Source organism: Marmota marmota, unplaced genomic scaffold, assembly GCF_001458135.2.
Source record: "Marmota marmota marmota unplaced genomic scaffold, marMar, whole genome shotgun sequence".
Classification (NCBI taxonomy): Eukaryota; Metazoa; Chordata; class Mammalia; order Rodentia; family Sciuridae; genus Marmota; species Marmota marmota.
The window spans coordinates 1,614,360-1,620,389 of record NW_026000208.1 but is presented as its reverse complement, the minus strand read 5'-3'; positions in this window follow the sequence as shown (position 1 = coordinate 1,620,389).

Below are 6,030 nucleotides of genomic sequence, written 5' to 3'. Positions count from 1 at the left end.
TGCATTCTGCCATCATGTATAACAAATTAGAATAAAAACTAGTTACTTTATAATTTTAGATTTTTTTCAGTAAGTATAAAACTAAACCAGTTTTATGTATAATAGTCTATTTGACAGAGATATTATTTTTTTGCATAAAATCATCTTAAATCTTTTGTTCAGTGACCTACAGTAGATGACCCTAAAGAGCACTCCTGCAGGTACTGTGCCTAAAGCAATTCTAGGCTTCCCTTTAGAGTTTCAAATTCCACTACTTCTTTGTGAGTTCCATTTACAATGTCCCTTGTTCACTTTATCATTGCCATCTAGAAACACACAGGCAGGAGTATATCAAGCCATACTCCATGTCCTGTAGCAATTTTGGGAGAGAATAATAATGCCGGCTCCCCTCTAGGCAGTGTGGTATGTGCTCTCTTGTTTTTCTTTTAAATCTTTTTTTTAAGGAGAAAGAGAGAGAATTTTTTAATATTTATTTTTTAGTTTTTGGTGGACACAACATCTTTATTTTTATGTGGTGCTGAGGATCGAACCCAGCGCCCCATGCATGCCAGGCAAGCGTGCTACCACTTGAGCCACATCCCCAGCCCCTCTTTTAAATCTTTAAAAAAAATATTTGTCTTAATTATAGGTGGACAATAACCTTCATTTTAAGGTGGTGCCGAGGATCAAATCCAGTGCTTCACGCATGCTAGGTGAGTACTTTACCACTGAGCCACAACCCCAGACCAGTGTGTGCTCTCTTTATTTCACCAAGACATGGTTGACAGAATTGTCGAAGTGGTCTAGAAAAAAAGCTGAAGACAAAAGAATAAATCATTTATTAACATGATCTTCAAACTTTTAAATTTCATTCCTGACTATAAGAAGACAGAATCTTTTACATGACATAGCCATTCTCTAAACACATGTACCTGCATGGTCCCTTTCTGTTCCCAAGCCCTAGGCAAGTTAAGGGGACAATGAAGAGCAAGTCTGGGCAGGAATGTTCAGATACATATCTTGAAGCACTCTGGCTGTCCTGCAATACACTGGGACTAGGGCAAGCTAATGTTATCTGTAGAAAATTATTTTCTTGCATGTACACCAGGGCAGTTGCTCCTTGGAATGATTATCATACCAGCAAACTGAGCAAGCCAATGCTGATGATGTCACTGGTCCTGCAAACTAACAAATAAAACACTTCTTTTAGTGGTAATTGGGGTGGAATTGAGGGCAAGTTGGAAATGATATGTCATTGATCCAGCCAGTCACTATAGGACAAAATAAGAGTGATAAGAGGGAGGGGAGGCCCTTCTTGGCAAAGCACAGTGAGGTAGGGAGATGCTATCTGTTCAGCCTATCATCACTGAATCTTCTCTGTAAACCTATCTCAATAAACTATTATGTCTCCTATGTTATCTCTGGCTGTTTTCATTGGTTTCCTGGCAACCTCTTCTACTGCCTTGGCACAACTGTGCTGTGGATGTGACAGCCATCTTACTACAAGCCCAAGGATGAATAGTCTTCATTAAAGATATAGGAAATATCATGTATGAGTGGGTTAAACTACTCCAGTAGGGTCCCAACTTGACTTTCCTGTATAATCCTATTATGCATGGCTGAAAAACTAAATATATTGTGAAATACTTCAAGTAGAGCTTTCTATTTATAATAGCAGAAGAAAATTGTTATTAAAAAACCATTAAGGGGGCTGAGGATGTGGCTCAAGCGGTAGGGCGCTCGTCTGGCATGCGTGCGGCCCGGGTTCGATCCTCAGTACCACATACAAACAAAGATGTTGTGTCCGCCAAAAAGCTAAAAAATAAATATTAAGAAAAAACTCTCTCTCTCTCTCTCTCTCTCCCCACTCTCTCTTTAAAAAAAAAAACAAAAAAAAACCATTAAGGTTTATATAAAATGCATAGCATACACTTTTTTTCTTTTTCTTTTTTTGGTGGTTCTGGGGATTGAACCCAGGGCCTTGTGCATACAGGGCAAACACTCTACCAACTGAGCTATATTCCCAGCCCCAACTTTCTTTAATAACAATGGTATTATCATTCAATATAGGAAAGAGTGATGCCAGTAAAGATTAAAATGATTGAAAATATTCTTTAAAAATGATCATAAATATATTTAAACAAAGGAAAGTACCCATATTCAAAACAAAATATAAGATTTGTTTTACTTGATGTTTATGTGCTCTCCCACCAAACTAATTTTATACCAAAGTCTTAAAGACATTTCATGACAAAATAGACCTTCTAATATAAGATTAAGCTGAAATGGTATCTTATAATTGGTTGGCAAGCAGGATGACTGTTTAACAAATTTGTACTTTATGTAAAAGAACTGAATTTCCTAATCCATACAGGAGGAAGGGCAGGGAGCAGATGTTCTTGCTGATGCAGATCTCCTGGAAAGGATCTTAGTTTAGCTGGGCCAACCATGGCCACAGCCTAGGTTATTGTAGTTTGGAAGATAAGGAGACGCCCACCGGTTTCTCTATGGTAGTGCAGGAAACACCAGGGATGTCTGTATTTGTACCTGCTCTTATGGTCTTGCTCATGGAATGAAAGGTAAGCTGTAGAAAACAGGGAAAGACAAGGCATGAGAGGTAAGACTGAATGAAATTCACTGAATATATATAGAAAAAAAATATGAAGTGGGGATGGTTTGGAGGGGTTGCCTAAAATTCATAAATGATGTTAGAGACATAGTGTTGGCATTAATGTTCCAAAGTTCTAATCTTTCCTATTTATTCAAGATATACCTGAATATATTGGTATAGAGGTAAGGCATGCAAGTTTTTACCCTCTGCTTTCTTCATTACAGAATACCATCATGATTAAGGGAATGAGGTCTCAAGGGATCTCTGGGAATTAAGTAAATTCTCTCCATAAAAAGAAAATGTATAAAGACAGAGAAAAAAATCAAGGAAAAAAATTTAAAAACCCTAACCTAAACTGATACATATATGTAAGCAAATAATTCATAAAATAATTCATGAGAAAGACTAATAGAGAAAAGATGAATTATCTGTAAATGTTGCATGATATTGGATAGCCTCCATGGGATTGAATCAAAGGCCTCACACATGCTAGGTTAGCATTCTACCACTGATGTACATCCTCAGCCCAAAATATTCCTTTAAACTCATATTGAATACAATTTCAAGTCCATGTGGATCATAGATGGAATATAGAAATATTTAATATATTATTTAGAATTTGATTTGGGAAAATGAGTTCTTGACAATGGTGTAGGGAAAGAATTCTTAAACACAACCTAAACCTAGAAAAAGTTTGCCATGTATGAGAAAAAAAAATTTATATGTATTTGCAATACCAGGAAATGAACCCAGGAATCTTCTACCTCTGTGCTACAAATCTATCCCTTTTATTTTTTCATTTTGAGATAGAGTTTATGTTACCAAGGCTAGCCTCCAATTTTTAGGCACATACCACCATATCCAGTTAAGAAAAAAAAAATAACACAGTTAATGTGAACAAAGACTCTGGAGACAGACTGAGTCCAGCTCAAGGTTCTTCTATTCCTTTCTTGTAAGACTTGAGCTATTTCAGAACTGGACCATGGGAGTGGTAATTATGTCTGCCTCTTGAAATATTGTGAGGACCAAATTAACTAATAAGACCTAAAAACTATATGCTAATAGCAGATTTGTAGTAACAACTAGTACTTGTTAATACTGACTACTTTTTTTTTTTGGACCCAGGGCCTTCCAGATGTAAGGCACAAACTGTACCATGGAACTACATCCTTATCCTTTTTTTTGTTTTGAGACAGAGTCTCATTAAATTATCCAGACTTGTTTTGAACTTAAATCCTCTTGATTCAGCCTCCCAAGTCAACGAGATTACAAGCATGCACTATCACAGTGGCTAGTTTTTTCTCAGGGATTGCAAAGAGTATCATTTTCATCAATTGTGAAATGCATTTCTATTTTACCTCACAATGAAAGAATAAAACTATTGACAACCTATGACACAGAATTTCTTATAACTTAAGATTTTTATCTCATAATTTAATTTATATAAAATCGACATTAAACTTACTTTTATAATTACATGAAATGGAAAACAAAATCAAAATGCATTAATAAAGATACTCTTCAAATTTGTCTTTCATATGTTTTCTGACTCTTGTTTTTAACTCATCTTGTCCATAATTTCCCTCATGTTGTTAATATCTCTGTTAATAAGAGTTTTGTTGATGCTACATTATTTGGGAATGTTCTATATGATTCAAATATTACCTGTTTAACCTACTGACAACTACCTCTTCAAATTGTGGAGTTCAGAATCTCACCAGAAGGTGATAATGACAGATTTTTAGACTAATTTCATGTGTGTGTACACAAAGCTAATCATATTATGACTGTCTTCTCACTAATAGTGTCTTTACAATACCAGTCTTATATTTAGCCATGTACACTATAGGATGTACACTATAGGATAAAAGGAATACATTGGTTTTCTCTGTGAATGATGAGTTTTCTGTTTACAATACTGGTGTCTTACCTTTTATATTCTTGTGTGTTGTTGTGGAAAAATGCTTCAACATTGTCCTTTATAGTATGGCCCAATATATTACCTTTTACTTTGTGATCTCATCTATTTCTGTTTTAGTTAGTTTTTTTGCTATTGTGACTAAAAGACTTGTAGAGAAGGAAAAGTTTATTTGGGGACTCACGGTTTCAGATGTCTCAGTCCACAGAAGGCCAGCTCTATTCCTCTGGACTTCAGGGGAGGCAGAACATCATGGTGAAAGAGTATGGTGGAGGGAAGCAACTCACATAATGATCAGACAGCAGAGAGAGACTAAACTCACCAGATACAAAATATATACCCAAAGGCACACCCCAAATGATCCACCTCTCCCAGCCACATTCTGCCTGCCTTTAGTTACTATTCAGTTAATTCCATCAGGGTGTTAATTCACTGATTGGGTAAGGCTTTCATAACCCAATAATTCCTCTTTTAAATCACACATGAGCTTTTGGGGGAATACCTCACATCTAAACCATAACAATATCTACATCTATATTAGAGTTATTACATATATGTATATATATGATTATATATACATACATGTATATATAGTTAATATATATTTTAGATACATTATTGTACTACCAGAATTCCTATTTTAAATATTTTAATTAATTCATATAGTTTTTTATTGTCCAGCACCCATTCTGAATATGAATTTAACTTATACCAGAAAGCTAGAATTAGTTATCCATGACATAGAATCCTTCTATTTCCTCCCAATTCCTCAATAGATTTAACCCAGTTAAATTTTTTATACACTTTCTTTTGACTCTTCTCTATGGGACTGCTAGATACAACACTTTACTCAACCCACTCCAACTGTATTCCACATCAACTCCATAGATATGCTCAATAGTTACAGTGCTACTCCATAGAATTTGTGGCTTGCTCCCCCCAAAAACAAGAATTAGACCAGCAAGGCTATTTCAAAGGCTAACCAGCAAAAGTTTTTCCACTGGTCTCTTATTTTGTCTCTTTCTCTCTTGCTGGTTGTGGGTCTGTGTCTAGGTTGTGGGTCTGTGTCCAGTTAGGATCCTGTCATTTACAGCAAAATGCATGGAACTAGATGACATTATGTCAAGAGAAATAAGCCAGACACAGAAAGAAAAATACTGCATGTTATTTTTCATATGTGGGAACTAAAAATATTGACTTGAATGCAGAATAGTAATTACTAGATGTTGGATAGGGGAAGGGTTAATAAAGAGAGGTTGGATTTTATTAGTGCACATCATAGAATGTGTGGAAGTATCACACTGAACCCAATAATATATAGAATTAATACATGCTAATATAAACAATAAGACATGTTAAAATCTGAATATGCTGCATGAAAAATCATAATTTTACACTGAAAACTGGGAAGTCACAAAGAAAAACAGTGTATACCTTGGATTCTATGCTGTACGTTTTCATATGTCTTAAACAGGAATAAATCTAAAATTGATACTGTAATTTGGAAGGTACTGTAGATTGG